This window comes from Danio rerio, chromosome 22, assembly GCF_052040795.2.
Source record: "Danio rerio strain M-AB ecotype USA chromosome 22, GRCz13ab, whole genome shotgun sequence".
Lineage (NCBI taxonomy): Eukaryota > Metazoa > Chordata > Actinopteri > Cypriniformes > Danionidae > Danio > Danio rerio.
This window is the reverse complement of record NC_141042.1, coordinates 35,862,012-35,878,351: the sequence shown is the minus strand read 5'-3', so window position 1 is coordinate 35,878,351 and position 16,340 is coordinate 35,862,012. Positions and strand designations below refer to the sequence as shown.

Here is a 16,340-nt window from a genome sequence, read left to right as displayed (position 1 = left end):
ACCAGCCAAGGCTGGTTTAAGCTGGATTTTTCAGCAGGGGCAACTCAATCCATTTTGTGTCGCTATGCTCTCAAGTGTTCAGAGGGCAAATATAATGCTAATTTAAGCTACCGAGGGTGTTACTGTTAACATTTTATTCAACCATTGTCAAGACAGAGTAGTTCGTTAACCTATTAAAGCTTACAGCAGTAGCTATCTGACTACTAATGTGAAAAAACAACAACATAAGGCGACTTCTAAATGAGTAAATGAGACTACCATACATACAATGAGTACAGAGGGATCTAACTACTACAGTAACTCAAGAACATGATCGTGAAATATGACCATTACCGCCAAAGTTAGCATACTTGCGTAGAATCTGTTTTTGGCCTGTCTCCTGGATCTAAATCCTGTCTCCTGACCAAAAGACCCTCATGTCTTGTGTGTCCTCTAGAGTTTCAGAGGTGATCTACACATCACAAATGAGTACAGATTTTTTAAAAAACAAAAACATCACTGGCTCCAAACTTTTGGACTGAAAGGCCTTAAATTATTACATGAAATTATGAGATTTCTGTCTTATTTTGATTGATAAACAATATATTTTATTTTGTGTACAAACTCACATTTGACCTTACCCTGTACTTACAGAAAAATACTATAGTGATTTATAGTAAATAATAATATTTTTTTAACCATAAATCTACAGTTACTGTGCTAATATAACACCTATAGTTACATAAACTAATTACCCAGTAATGTTTTAATAACTATATAGGCTATATTATATTACAATACTCCAAACCATAGTGTACAAAAGTGTTTTATAAGCTTATACAGTTAATATTACAGTATGCTATAGCATTAATTAACAAAGTGTTGTAAAAACTATAACAAATACACTATAATACACTTTAGTACGGTTCAAAAACACTCTCGTATCTAATATAAACGTCCAAAGTATTTTTTCATCTGCCTAAAAACAGCCCGTCCCATAGAGACATCCGTCATCCCCTGTATGTGGTGGTGTTGGGGGTACCAGCTCTGAGTTAGTTTAATAATGCCACGCTCATTTCACCCCATCTATGTGGGCCTGAGAGATAAAGCGGCGTAGCATCTATCATGTTGCGGCTGATGTTTTGAAGGCACTAAAACGGAAATGTGACCACAAAGTTAATGAGCTTTAAAACTCTTTTAATAGTTCCAGTAATCTCGCAGCTTTTCACACACAAGCAAGCTCAGAAAAAAAAAACCTCAGTGAGAAATATGTTGCGGAGGATTATATTCCTCCCTTGGCTGAATGAACCGGCCATACGGTGACCCAGAGGAGCAGGAGAGGAATGTTCTAGAAAGGGCTGGATGGGGCGAGAGGGAGTGTGTTTTTATAGTTGGTGAAAACTGCATACCTGCAAACTTGGTTTATGTGTTTTTTGACTGCTAGCGGAGGAGGGGTGGGCAGATATGCCCAATCTTGCAGTCCAATCAGCAAACATGGTGGCAGCCACAACCTTTAGAAGAATTTCATATTTTGCAATATGTAAATAGGGCGTGTGTGTAAAGCGAATACAGATTAGTAGCTCCAACAGTTGGTGGCCTAGTATTCAGCGCTCAATGAAGACCCTTGTACACTTCATTTTCCGCATTCCGCTCTGTCTAGCGCACAGTTGAGCATGCAAACCATTCAAAGTACACTTGAACGATTGCGAACATGGATGGACGCATTCACGTGTGGACCCTTTTGTTTTTAAGCTCTCAAATCAAATCACACATGCACTGGTGCACACGGATACTGTGCGCAGACATCAGGAAACTGATGATAAAAATGTCATGTGGACTGTCCAGGAGGCAGAGAGAACACGGACACAAAGTCTGTGGTGCCCTAAATTTATGTTGGGTTAGTGTTGGGATTTAGTTGTTTTGACCAATTAGACTTTTCTGGACAATTCTCTTTGGCGAACGATTTCATAAATGTCATGAATTCAAAATGAATTTCTTTGACCTGATTTTATTTGATATGTTGCAACACCAGCCCTGTAGTCAGGGAGCTGTTTGAGTGGTTCAGAAGACCCACGCCTCACTGACAAAGGTCCAGAATTTGTCTCATACATGAGCTCATTTGTCGTAATTTGACTGCTATGCCATCATGGTCAAAATAACCCATCGAAAAAGGCTTTAAGACCAAGCAGAACCCTCTGTTGGCTGTCACATCAGCTAATCAATTTTGGCCAATGCTAACAAATATTCTTTATGAGCCCGAACATCCGGCTGTGCAAGAAAACGTACAATCTAACGTAAGAAAAGTCATCTTTCGCTATATTGTAGAGAAAACATTTTACAAATAACTTTTAACATTTTAAATATTGGACCCTAACCGGTGTCACCGTAGCACAGTTGGTAGCATGATCGCCTCACAACAAGAAGTTCGCTGGTTCAAGCCCTGAATGGGTCAGTTAGTGTTTCAATGTGGAGTTTGTATGTTTTCCTTATGTTAGGGATCCTCTGGGTGCTCCGGTTTCCCCCACAGTCCAAAGACATGCGCCATATTTGCTGAACTGGCTGAAGTAAAATTGTCCATAATATTTCCAAGCACTGGGTTGTGGCTGGAAGGGCATCTGCTGCGTAGACAAATGCTAGAATAGTTGAAGGCTCATTCTTCTGTGGTGACCCTTGATGAATAAATGGAAGTAAGTTGAAGTAAAAGGAATGGATAATCAAATCAAACAAAACCATATACAGTTGAAGTCTGAATTATTAGACCGCTTGTTTATTTTTTCCCCAATTTCTGTTTAACGGAGAGAAGATTTGTTCAACAAATTTCTAAACATAATAATTTTAATAACTCATTCCTATTAACTGATTTATTTAAACTTTGCTATGATGACAGTAAATAATATTTTACTAGATATTTTTCAAGACACTTCTATACAGCTTAAAGTGACATTTAAAGGCTTAACTAGGTTAATTAGGTTAACTAGGAAGGTAAGGAAAATTAGGCAAGTTATTGTATAACCATGGTTTGTTCTGTAGACTATCAAGAAAAAAATATAGCTTAAAGGGGCTAATAATTTTGTCCCTAAAATGGAGTTTAAAAAATTAATAGCGGCTTTTATTCTAGCCGAAATAAAACAAATGAGACTTTCTCCAAAAGAAAAAAATATTAGCAGACACACAGTGAAAATTTCCTTGCTCTGTTACACATAATTTGTAAAAATAAAATAAATAAATAAATAAAAAATTGAAGGGGGCTAATAATTCTGACTTTAACTGTGAATAAGAACTAAAACACCAAAATGTTTGCAATATCGAGCCATAATGGAAATCTTTTCTGGTTTACTTTGTCTAGGAAAAATACTTGCTTTTGTCATTGTGAAATTGTAATTTGGAGATATTATATCTGAAAAAAAAGATGATGTTTATTGTCTAGATTAGAAAATGCTAAAGAATTTGTAGATATTTGGTCTAAAAACAAGACAGAAAAACTCTAAATAAGAAAAGAAATTTGCCAGTGTGTGTTGTGTGTGTACTGTAGGCTTACACAGGTTTGAATCATGCTTGTGACATTTTCAAATCCCATTTGCCCCCTTCCCTTTTTCCTGAATGTGCCAGTAAATAAAACACAAGACAAAATATTTTCGACTCAATCCTCCCTCGAGTGCCCGTTGGTCCTCTATTTCACCTCCGAGTCCCCTGCACTCTGCTCATTAGCTCACATACAGGAGGAAAAGAAAACAGGTAAGCTCCTCTAAGCTCTTCAGATGACTGGAACTCTCCCAAGTCTGTTTTTCAGTGGCGGTTTTCCAGCCAAAAAAGAGAAAAGCACTCAAAGCGAGTGCCAAATTGGTGGCCCACGAGAGGGCCAAAGCGTGTCAGCTTCACCCCCTGCTACACCAAGTGAAACCGAGTGTTTTTCTGAAGCTCCACAAAAAAAAAAAAAAAGCACAACCTCGGCCTTTGAGCTTTTGTCTTGAAGGAAGACGCTTACGGTTCCTCAAGGGAAGCTGATTTCAGAGCCCCCTCTGCGCCGGGCCACATGTATGGGCTTTGAGTGGATTCATCCACGGCAGCGGCCCTGATCTTGCCTGTGGCGGCCAAACTGCTGGCTGTGTGCACAGTGGAGGAAATCCTGGAGAAAAGCCCACCAGAGACCATGTGAGCGACTGGCTCTTTCTTTCAGTGGAGTGTTTATCTCTCTTCGCATGGCACCATGTTTCCACAGCAGCTATGATTTGCTCCCAGGTTGCCTGAGGAAGGAGAGCGGCAAGGAGGGACTGTCCTTGGTTAGACGGGGAGAACTGGTGTTATTGATTTCGTTTCTGTGTGTGTGTTTGCTTACTCATATTTTGGGGGGGGGTTATTGTTTTTGCTTGGTTGCAGAATGCAGGCCAATTCAGCTTGAGCTATATTTAAGGTTCTGATTTCGCTGATGGAGAAAGAACATTTAGTCTATCAGTTCACATTCATTCTATGTATATACACTACCTGACAAAAGTTTTAGCAACAACAAATAATAACTTCAAGTTGATCATTTGGTATCAGAAGTGTCTTATATGAAAGGCGAAGGCCTCTACATGAGGCTTATTTGCTTACAATAAAATATGATTGTGCTTTAATTTTGAATGATTTGATTAGGACAGTAAGTTCTGTCTTTGCTTAGACAAAAGGCTTGTCACTGAACAGAAATAATGTCCAGTATAGAATATAAAGTCATGCTGCAGTGGAGACAGAATGAATATAGTGTCTACTCTATATTTATAGTCATCTGGAATGGCAAAGAAAGCATTCCTGCGGGACTCCCTGAGTTCATCAAGATTCTTTGTGTTTATGTTTAATGCCTCCTTCTTCATCTTACCCCTGACATGCTCAATGATGTTCATTTCTGGTCACTGGGCTGGCCAGTCCTGGATCAGCTTGACTTTCTTTGCATGGAGCTTTGATGTGGGACTGAAATATGAGAAGGAGCGCTATCCTTCTAAAGAATTTGCCCCCTCCTGTGGTTTGTAATGTGATGGGCAGCGCAAATGTCTTGATACCTCAGGCTGTTGATGTTGACATCCACCCTGCAGATCTCTCGCACGCCCCCATACTGAATGTAACCCCAAACCATGATTCATCAGAAAAATCCACCTTCTGCCACTTTTCCAAATCAGATCGTTCAGATAGATAGATAGATAGATAGATAGATATTCCCTCAGATCTCTTAACTTAATATTATAATTTTCAATAATATATTTGTGTTTTTTGTTTTTACATTTTACGTGTAATTTCAAGCCAAAACTAAAGTTAATTTAAACAAAATAATCGAAATTAATGTAGTTTATGGTATGGATTTGTGTTAAGCATAATTAAAATTTAAGACGAGGCAGTGGCGCAGTAGGTAGTTCTTGCCTCACAGCAAGAAGGTTGCTGGGTCGTTGGCTTGAGCCTCGGCTCAGTTGGCGTTTCTGTGTGGAGTTTGCATGTTCTTCCTGCGTTCGCATGGGTTTCCTCTGGGTGCTCCGGTTTCCCCCACAGTCCAAAGACATGTGGTACAGGTGAATTGGGTTGGCTAAATTGTCTGTAGTGTATGAGTGTGGGTGTGAATGTGTGTGCGTATGTTTCCCAGAGATGGGCTGGAAGGGCATCCGCTGCTTAAAAACTTGCTGGATAAGTTGGCGGTTCATTCTGCTGTGCGACCCCGGATTAATAAAGGGACTAAGCCGACAAGAAAATGAATGAATGAATGAATTTAAATTTAAATATTGAAATCTTGTTAAATTACATTTTATTTACATTATGGAATGTTTGTTTTTAGAAGTTGTTTACATTCTGAGACTTTTTATTTTAAAAACAAATGTTACACATACTGTTTGCTTTGGAATGCAAAAACTGTAAAGCTCAATATCTCAAAATCAATCGAAATGCAGATAGAACCTTATAATTTTAAGGTGACAAAATGTATTATCCTTCTATTAGTAATGATGCTGGGTGACTAAAATTGCATTTTAATTAATTTAACTATTTAACAACGGATTTGTTTAAATGCACCATTCATTGCCTAAATTCAGTGAGAAATCAATACACTCAAAGCATACACTCAATGCATCACTTAGCGGATTTCCACACAAGTTTCCGCATCTTGTTTATATACACTATGAACAGCAGCTACGCTAATTATTCTCTTTATTCTCCATTTCCACCTGGGGATACTCATCCCGAGGTCCTCAGATTATGCGGAGTCACTGATTGGATCCAAGACCAGCGACGAGATGATCCCAAGGTGTCCATATCCGGGACCAGGCCGTATCCTGAGCTGCTGCTGCGCTGTTGGTCATGGGGGAGTGGAGAGCAGGAGACTGATTTCAGTGACGCTCCAGGGACAGACGAGTCTTCGCTGAGGCCAGCTTCCAGCCTACACTGAGACTGCAGCTCTGCACAAGACTTTTGGCCAGCGTAGAAATTAAAATGGTCGTGCCGAACTGAGTCTGTTTCTCTCAAGGTTTTTTTTTTCTTCACTCTCCTATTGGTGAAGTTGTTTTTTCCCTCTCTGCTGTCGCCACTGGCTTGCATGTTCAGGATCTGTAAAGCTACGCATCGATGAATTTACTCTTCAGTGTTTGGACTCTCAGTAATGATTTCAAACCACACTGAACTGAGCTAAACTGAACTGAACTTAAACACTAAAAACTGAACCACCCTGATCCAGTAATTATGACCATGTGAAGCTGCTTTAACACAATCTACATTGTAAAAGCGCTATACAAATAAAGCTGAATTGAATTGAAATGCATATAAATATTAATTGATATTATTATTATTATTATTATTCTAATATTCATTCATATATTTTCTTTTCGGCTTAGTTCCTTTATTTATCTGGGGTCGCCATACGTAATGAACCGTCAACTTATCCAGCATACATTTTAGGCAGCGAATGCCCTTCTAGCTGCAACCCCTCACTGGGAAACATCCATACACACTCATTCACACACATACACTATGGACAATGCAGCTTACCCAATTCTCCAACACCACATGTGTTTGGACTTGTGGGGGAAAGCGGAGCATCCTGAGAAAAGCCACACCAACACGGGGAGAACATGCAAACTCCACACAGAAATGCAAACTGGCCCAGCTGAGGCTCAAACCAGCGAGAGGGGTCTGGACCTAGTGCAGTGCAATCTGAGCTGCATCCAATGCTTTTTAATGCCTCACCTAACTCCACCCCTAACCCTACTGGTCACAGTGACATCACTCACTCCATTGAGTGCATTGTGTCTGACATTGCATCGCTGAGTGATGCAATCTCAGCTTGCATCATGAAGGCTGCATCCAGATACTATTGGAACCAGCAACCTTCTTGCTGTGAGGCAATTGTGCTACCGCACGTGCGCAGCCCTATACATATATATTTAATTTTTATTATTATTAAATATAATATTATTATAATTATTTTATATATTGTGTAGAATTATATGTTAATCATAAATATAATGTGAATATTAATCATTTCTATATAGCCATGCAACTTTGTACAAGCCTCAAAGTCATGCAAGGAGAAAGCCAATAATAAAGTAAAGTTATTCATGTGGAGGAAGCACGCGTCACTGGTCACATATGTGTCCCACGTCACTAGGAAGCGTCCCACTGCTGCACCCACACCCACACAGGTGGAGGTCCGGCTGCAATTCAATTACTCCACGCAACAGGACGTCCTACTCCAAACACCCCTGCAGATCCGCCCTCCTTCCATTACGTCAAACGGGTCACCTCATTTGCTCTCAATGAAACAATTAACAGTGGAATATCAGACCTATAAAGGGATTTTTTTTGTCAAGAGGAATCACATTTTTTGGGCAGCGCTGAATTTTTAGGGGGTAGACAAAAAACAAACAGCGAGGACAGTTAAATGGAAAAACTCGTGACTCAGCAGAGGAGTATTGGGACATAGAAAAGCTAAACTGCAAACTGTGACTTATTTTTGGTTGGAGTGCCAAGAGACGTTGGCAAAGGGTCGACTCGCCCTCAAAGGCCACAGTGCACTGAGCCCCAGTGTATTATGGGTTGGAATAGTGCATTGTGAAGTGCCCATCATAACAAGTGAATGTTATTCTAAATGTGTAGTCATTTATTCAAATTTATACGGCAGATTGTTTTGGAATCTGATTGGCTGAGAGGAACTGTCTTGGGAAGCACAGTTTCCCCATAGCAGGTGCAGTGGGAAAACGTAAACTCACTTGTAATGTACGAATACTGCGGAAATTGTATCATAAAATGTGTTTTATTTATTTATTTATATTTATTTATTATTTTTATGCGATAATGTAGTTGTTTAAACCTCAAATATGTGCTATAATCTAAATAAATTAGATCGTTGCAGTACGACATTAAAAGGGATTGACATTAGCTTTTTTGATCACCAGTCACTATTACAGTGGAAACATTACTAGCCGCTCGCCATTTTCACTAACCACAATTTTATTGCTGGAAAAAATATATATTATATACACATGAATATGACTTTGATATGCAAAAATGACTTGATTTAGATTTTGCGTTATATCCACATGCCTCCTCATTTATTGAACTTTTTGTGTGTCGTGTATTGACCTTATTCTAAAATGCGGAAGTGCGCCTGTTTTCGCGATTGTCTTAGAACTTCCGATTCAGTCGCCTATGGGAGAAATGACTAGGAATAATAAACCGCAGAAAACGGTCAAACTACTTGCTCTACAAACAAATGTTTGCATGACTATACAGACCAAGTAGAATAATATAATAAGGAAATATCAAATTGCAACATCAAGCAGCGTAACGAGCAGTTTTTAACGTCAAAAAATGAATGGAAGTGAATGAGACCGGAAGTCTCAAGCCAAAAACATTCAAATGGCAGCGCCCGCTCGTCGGCGGAGAATAAGGTCAATAAGCTTGCTCAATAATCATGAGCAAATAGGTCATGGTTTCATAGTATTACAATTACTTTTAGTTCACATAATTTTCAGAGCTCAAAATTAGGGATTTACCAAATTTATCTCTGACCACACCAAACATAAACAATTAATTATTTCATAGCCACAAAGTTTAAATGTTTCTAAACAAGCAAAATATTGCTGTATACTAGTTATTTAACAAATCATGTGCACAGTAACCTGTCCTGTCTAAAGGTCTAAGATCACCATTAAACTACACATAAATGGGGCGGTAATCTCCTATTAAAGCAATGTTATTGTAAAAGATAATAATTAAACATTTTAACGCAAAAGAAAGCAGGTAAAAACATTCTGTGTGATAATGATAGTATGATCACACACACACGAGTAATGTTAGACCCATAAATAATCTGTTTAGTGAATGGTTAAAGCGGAAGCAACTGGTGCTGCTCACAAAAAGACAAATCTGGAACTCTTGAAAGCAGCAAGACTGTAGGTGCCTGAGCATTACTTTTTGTTGAGTCTATTTGAAAGAGAACCGATCACATCAGTTGTGTTTCTAGACACAGTTGCTTCATGCAAGGAAACCGGAGCGCGCACGCGTTTTAAATAGTCGCGCGTATCACCTCAGCTGTTAGTGTGAGTGATTATCCTGTCATTCGGTATTCACCTGCTTTTATTGTTCGCGCAAATGCAATTATTTTTGTCAGTTGTGTTGCTTCTCAAGTCTAAGATTGTCTTGCATGCATATTGGACCATCCTTATTGTCAAATGCTGCTTTTAAGAATTATTATCCTCTAAATTTTTTTTTTCAACCAGCCAAAGTGGCTAGTGGGAGTGTCTGTCTTAATTGCCACCACTGAAATCTACCAACATTTGGTGAGTTGGCAGATGTTAATGTCAAGCCCTGATTATACATAGCATTAAAAAAATTCTATTACTTTTATTAATATGCACCATGGTTAAGAGAGTCAGTGTTTAATTGTAATTAAGAGTGTCAACAAAATATTTACAGGTTAAAACAGTCAATTTCTAAATGCCTTTATTATTTTTTTACTTTACTAATGTTGATCTAGTGAAATATTTTTTTTATGCTATTGACATTAAACATGCTAACAAGATATCAAACATGGTGACAATATGCTAGCAGTGTATAGACTACTAGCAGTATGTTTAATTTTGCTAGAAGCATGTTAGAATTTAGCTAAAATGTGTAAAAATAGCAAACCATGCTTAATGCTAACTCATGCTAGCTGCATAACCATTGATAATGTAATATGACATGATAGCAAGAATACTTGACAATTTATAAGATAAAACTATATTTTTTATGTTTTTTAAATTATGCAAAACAAACAAATACACAAATGTATTAGCCATATGGTATATTATGATAGCAAAAAAAATCTATCTATCTATCTATCTATCTATCTATCTATCTATCTATCTATCTATCTATCTATCTATCTATCTATCTATCTATCTATCTATCTATCTATCTATCTATCTATCCATCCATCCATCCATCCATCCATCCATCCATCCATCCATCCATCCATCCATCCTTCCATCCATCCATCCATCCATCCATCCATCCATCTATCTATTTAAAGTGCATATGTTAGCAGTTTTTTCACTCAGAAACTAGGTAAGTCACGCAAAGAACAACAAACGTTAGCCATATGCTAAATTATGATAGTAACATGTTTGAAGCAATGTTTTAAAAATCTATCTATCTATCAGTGGCGGCTGGTCAATAGGGGGCGCTGGGGCGCCGCCCCCCTTCAAGTTAGCCTACTTTAATATGTTAATATTTATTATCACAAATATTAACAAAATAAATTGATTTAATGATAACACTCTACAGTTAGTCATACTAACATTTATTGAAAATAAAAAAAATGTATGAACAATATTTTTTCATATGTGTGCGGGGCGCCGGACTAATGAGTGTCTATGTAGATACACGAACTTTTGCAATACATGTGATATGACAAAAAGCTCTAATTGGCCCGTTTTAAATTGTCCTTGGGGCGCAGCACTCTGCGCCCCGAACCCGCCCATTTATGTTGTCAGAACGAATCATGTTTGTTTTTATATGGTTGGCCTTATGTGATTGGACCATTCCCACTTGGACCTTTCACTTAGCAAGCAGCTCCTCAGTTAACTGACGACAATTAATAATAGTGGAAGCAAGTGCAATTTCTCGAAATGAAGGAAAATTCCGTTGTATCTTTGCAAAGATATCCTTTCACAAGGCGTTTGGATGAAGAAAAAAAAAGAATCAAGGAGCTTGGACCAGATCGACCTTCCTTGCAAATTCAACAGCAGTCAAGTGATCGTGGGCGCGCGTACACTCGGGGCTTTTCCAGCACTTGTTATGACAAACGGAGCTGGCTGGCAGGTTGTGATGTAAGTCATGCCTTTTACTGTTTCCCGTGTTTGCTGTTTGCCGTGAAGGACATCGATTCAGTCCACATCAGGGGGAGCATCCAGCAATTCCAGCAGGACATACAGAAGATCAGGTAGTTGCTGTTTTTTTGTTTTGGATTTATTATGATTATTACTAATATTATTATTATTATTATTCATACACTTTCTTATTCCTTTACAGAAATTCTCTCCATTCCCTGGTTGACCAATGCAGTGAAGGTGGTTTTCAACAGAAGAGGCGGCGGTCCCTCAGTCCAGAGGTTCATGAACAGATAGCAGCAGAAGTGAGTTTTTATTTTAATCAAAATAAGTCATTACAAACAAGCTAAACTGTATTGTTTAATTACCTTCTATGGGAACTTGTAAATATCCTTTTCATTGATTTTAAGATAAAAATAATAATAGAGCAATTCCCTGCAAATGTTAACCTTTTCATGAAAAAAATTAAGTTCTCAACAAAATACCGAAACTGTTTCTGTGTTTTTTGTGTGTGTGTGTAAGCAAGTATTTTACAGTACTTTAGACATACTCAAATGTCTCTGTCAATGTTTTAAAAATTTTTTTATTTATTTACCCAAGTCACATGAAAGGCAATTTCACATCCGTCACACCCATAATACAGAGGTGTCAAATCCATAACTAAGCTTTTTCCTCATAAATGAAAAATTATCAAATAAAATCAATCATGTTTGTTTTATAGAAGAAAAAAAACTCTTAACCTCCTGCTTAGCATTATTTTGGGGGGTTTTGCAGTTTAACAGACAGAATTTCTACTAGGCCTGTTGTATACTGCAAACTCACAGACTTTTTTTAGTTACATCCATAACTCCTTTGTTTATTTTCCTCATTTAAAGTACAAAACATGTTTACAGATTGATATTAAGCTGATCTTATAGCTACGTGGTCAGTAGTTTTGGAAAATATAAACAGATATTTCAATATAATGTTAACATACTTTCTCTGTGAATTTATGTTTTGAGTTTTTACTGCAAATGCCACATCCATAATGCTGGAACTGCTCAATAATAATTTGAGGAGTAATAATATTGTAGTCACCAAAACATTTACCCAGAGATAGTAAATGAAACAATACAGTTTAATTTGTTGCAAGCACACTGGCTTGTTTATATGATACAATGACCAGGTCTTTTTCAAATAGGAGTCTTTAAGTGTCTCATTATAGAAGCATTATATAAAAATAGTTGATAAGAATTTTGAATCTAAGTGTTGTTGATTTATAAGCTGGGAATAGTGGTCTGTATAAAACTATGATAAATGTAAATGCATTTTTATGACTAGGTGATCTTCTTAAACGTATATACTCTTTAAACTATTATCTAAAATGATTTGTTATTCTTCAGCTTCTTCTAGTGGAGCTTGACATGTTTACTAAGAATGAATGTGTTTATGAGGTTTTGAGAAAGTATGAATTTAACCACTACAACTGGTCTGCCTTTATAACTCAACCTGGTTATTTTAATGTAGCAGTTGAAATTGACACATAATTACATCATTTTTGTCTTTATCCTTTAGGTCTGTGATACCATACTCACACACACACTGGAGCGGTTCTCCTTCACAGACCACCTCGTTAGTGCCACATTGCTGCAGGCAGACAGGTTTGAGCAGTATACAGTAGCTTTTCCAGAAGATGCACTTAGCAGGACTCTGAAAGCCTATCCTGTGCTCGATGGAAGTAAGCTAAAGACAGAGCTCAGTCTCATCTACTCCAAGGAGCCTGCTGAGTCTTTTCAGAGACTGTAACTCTCCTAAAGATTCTGGTAACTACGCCTATGACCACAGCAGAAGCTGAGAGGTGCTTCTCAACTTTGAAAAGAATAAAAACTTTTCTGAGAAACAGCATGACCCAAGAGAGGCTGAATGCATTGGCCATGCTGTCAATAGAGAAGAGACTAGTGACTGAGATGACTGACTTTAACCAAAAGGTCATTGAGAAATTTGCAAGCCAGAAAGAAAGGAGAGCAAAATTTATTTTCAAGTAGTGCTACTGGCCAGTGATTAGGCAACATCTATGTGTGTCTGTGCGTGTGTTTATTGATTACTTCATTACTGATAATAAACCTAAATTGAACTAAAATTTTCTGATTTATGAAGCATTTGTTGTATGCTTTAGTCATATTTTTGTTTTTTCATACATCACCTGATAAATGGCTTTTACACTGTTGCATTACCAACCGTTAGGTCAGTTCTGGTGTTTGCGCCCCCCCACATTTTTTTAGCACCAGCCGCCACTGCTATCTATCTATCTATCTATCTATCTATCTATCTATCTATCTATCTATCTATCTATCAATCACGTAGCAGTGTATTTATTTTGAACGCCAGTAAATTATGCAAAAAGCGTGTTAACGATATGCTAATTTATGCTAGCAACATTTTAGAAGCAATGTTTTAAAAATCTGGCTTCTATCTATCTATCTATCTATCTATCTATCTATCTATCTATCTATTGTCTATTTAAAGTGCATATGTTAGCAGTGTTTTCACTCAGAAACTAGGTAAGTCATGCAAAAAACAACAAAAACGTAAGCCATATGCTAAATTATGATAGCAACATGTTTGAAGCAATGTTTTAAAAATCTATCTATCTATCTATCTATCTATCTATCTATCTATCTATCTATCTATCTATCTATCTATCTATCTATCTATCTATCTATCTATCTATCTATCTATCTATCTATCTATCTATCTATCTTTCTATCTATCTATCTATCTATCTATCTATCTATCTATCTATCTATCATCTCTAATGTAGCAGTGTATTAATTCAGATTGTCAGTGAATTATGCAAATAACGTGTATAATATATGCTAATTTACAATGTTTTAAAAATCTATCTATCTATCCATCCATCCATCCATCCATCCATCCATCCATCCATCCATCCAAGCACATATGTTAGCAGTGTTTTCATTCAGAAACTAGATGAATCATGCAAAAAACAACAACAAAACATATTAGCCATATGCCAAATTATGATAGCAACATGTTTGAAGCAATGTTTTAAATCTAAATCTAAAATGTAGCAGTGTATTATTTCAGAAACCCAGTAAATCTATCTACGTTTCTCAAGTCAAATTTTGTGTTAAACTTAAAAAAAAACAAAAAAACATATAACCATCACAGAAGTTTCCATTAAAACAATATAATTTCCATTATAACTATTAAAACCATTACAAATTCTATGATGGTTTATCAATCATGGGATATGAGAAATCATAGAAAAAATGCAGCTTCATATTGTCTAAAAACCTTTCAGAAAACTGAAAGAATGCTAATTAGCATCAGGTCTCTGTTTTAGATACATACATAGCTAAGATATATGGCAGACTTTTATAATTGTGACAAAACCTCTAGGCCTCACCTATCTTTCTGCCAGACTCCTCCATTGCTTTCTCTTATTTTTTGGTCAGGAAAGAGCATTTTTCTGCTCAGCACTTTTTTAACGACTCTTGCGAGGCAGGGGCAATCGCGTGTTGCCAGAGCACGGCAGAAGAGTGATGTCCCATTATCTGCGCGCAGCTGAGAAACGGATTTCTCTATGGGAGCACGGCTTTGGAAAAAGGCGAGCGGCTGAAATACGGTGACACCCTCAAGCAGGGAGCAGCTAAGCATGACAGGGGAAGAAATACAGCGAATGCCTACCGGTGGGTGAGCGGCCAGGATGGCTTCATTGTTGAAGTGGGCATAGCATGAAACCGCATAACAGGCTGCCCACGGTCATGGAGCTGGCAAACATAAGTCCAGCAAGCAGCAGTTACACGCAACCGATACTTAAATGATGCATAGAGAGAGACATTAAACTTAAAACAGAGACTTTTTAGAGGTAAATCCAGTTATTGCAATTAAAATTTGTCAAAATTGCCGCCTTTATAGAGATTGGATATAAGGGTGGATATACTATTTCAACATATACACAGCTTTTTAAACATTCTAAAAAAAGAAACAGGCTTTTTTTAAAAACAATTTTTTAATTTCTTATGTTAAATCATACTAAACGTTTACTATTTCAGGGCTGTTAGGACTACCTAAATGATTTACATTTGCTAAATGCCAGAATAATGAGATAATTTTATTTTAGAGAATTAATTTCTAGACAATCTAAGGTTTACACACATTTCCTTTGTATTTTCTTTTAGCTTTGCTTTTAAACTGTATAACTTTAGTCAAATGTTTTGTGTATTCTTCCACACGCTTCTCACAATAGTTTGAAGGAATTTTGGCCCATTCCTCCTGACAGAGCTGGTGTAATGGAGTCAGATTTGTTGGCTGTCTTGCTCGTTCAAGCTTTTCTACTCTGCCCACAAATTTTCTATAGGATTGACATCAGGGCTTTGTGATGGCCACTCCAAAACATTCATTCTGTTGTCCTTAAAGCACATTTTACCCAATTTGGCAGTATGCTTAGGGTCATGGTCTGTTTGGAAGACCCGTTTGTGGCCAAGTTTTAATTTCCTGGCTGATGTCTTGAGATGTTGCTTCAGTATTGCTACATAATGTTCTTTCCTCATGATGCCATCTATGCTGTTAAGTGAACCAGTCCCTCCTGCAGTAAAACAGCCCCACAACATGCTGCTGCCGGCCCCATACTTGACAGTTGGGATGGTGTTCCTATAGGCTTGTAAGCTTTCTCCTTTGTCCTCCAAATGTAACACTGGTCATTATGGCCAAACAGTTCAATCTTAGTTCCATCAGACCACAGGACATGTCTCCAGAAATTATTCTTTTTCCCAGTGTTATTTAGCAAATTATAATCAGGCTTTTTTATTTATTTTTTATTTTTTTGATTCTGGCAAGTTGATTTTTCCATGTTGTCACAAAAGGAAGCAGTGTGTTTGAGGTTTTCCTTGAATACCATTCTACAGTTGTGCCTCCAAATAACTCACATGTTGACAATTAGCCAATCAGAAACTTCCAAAACCCTGACATCATATTCTGAGCTTTTTCAGAGGCATAATAATCTTATTGTATGTAAACTTGACTTTCAAGAAAAAT

The 16,340-nt window shown here is 37.4% G+C and overlaps 2 long non-coding RNA genes across 2 annotated transcripts; one reads left to right on the top strand and one right to left on the bottom strand.

Annotated features, from left to right (window-relative positions):
* Nucleotides 1-490: 490 nt before the first annotated feature.
* Nucleotides 491-15,039, bottom strand: LOC147838613 (uncharacterized). Its single transcript, XR_015522307.1, has 2 exons — nt 14,710-15,039; nt 491-2,648 (listed from the first exon to the last, which is right to left on the bottom strand). It is a non-coding gene; the product is annotated as an uncharacterized LOC147838613 (long non-coding RNA).
* LOC147838614 (uncharacterized) lies at nt 10,627-13,419 on the top strand. Its single transcript, XR_015522301.1, has 3 exons — nt 10,627-11,413; nt 11,503-11,605; nt 12,855-13,419. It is a non-coding gene; the product is annotated as an uncharacterized LOC147838614 (long non-coding RNA).
* Nucleotides 15,040-16,340: the final 1,301 nt, after the last annotated feature.